The following is a 765-nucleotide window of genomic DNA, read 5'->3' as shown; positions in this document are numbered from 1 at the left end:
ACGAGGCCTGCGCCTCTCTGCTGCCGTAGTTGCAGCCATGGCGGTGCCGACTCTGCTGCTGCTGCTGCTGTGACCTCAAAAGACACCGAGGCTCTGCTGCTGCTGTCTGTTTCTGTGCTGCTGTATATTTCTTCTTTTTTTTTGTTTTTTCTTTTTTTTAATAAATTAATTATTATAATAATAATAATAAAATAAATAAGAGGGGGAGAGAGAGACAAATTGTTGCGGCTGCTGCTGTTGCTGCTGCTGCTGCTGCTGCTGCTGCTGCTGCTGCTCGCGTTGCTGCTGCTGCTGCTGCTGCTGCTTGTTTGGGTTCAGCAGCTAATTGTTGCATATTTCTTTCTTTTATAATTAAATAAAAAATATTTAATTTATATTTAATTTATTTTTTTTTTGTTTTTTATTTTTTATTTCTTGTTCTATAAACCCTAAACCCTGCTGTAAACCCCAAACCCTCATCATCGAAGGGTTTAGGGTTTAGGGTTTATAGTGGTTTAGGGTTTAGGGTTTGGGGGTTTATACTAGGGTTTAGGGTTTAGGGTTTGTGTTTAGGGTTTAGGGTTTAGGGTTTGATCTCAGGGTTTAGGGTTTCTGTTTAGGGTTTAGGTTTAGGGTTTAGGGTTTGTATGGGGGGTTTAGGGTTTAGGGTTTAGTATTTATTTTTTTATATATTAGGGTTTAGGGTTTAGGGTTTAGGGTTTAGGATTACCTCTGAGTTGCACGCGAGAGAGTGCAGCTGAGGGTTTATAAAAAAGTATGTGTGGC

This window comes from Eimeria mitis, genomic scaffold (genome assembly GCF_000499745.2).
Source record: "Eimeria mitis Houghton genomic scaffold, Emh_scaff1096, whole genome shotgun sequence".
Lineage (NCBI taxonomy): Eukaryota > Apicomplexa > Conoidasida > Eucoccidiorida > Eimeriidae > Eimeria > Eimeria mitis.
Note: the sequence above shows the minus strand (reverse complement) of the source record.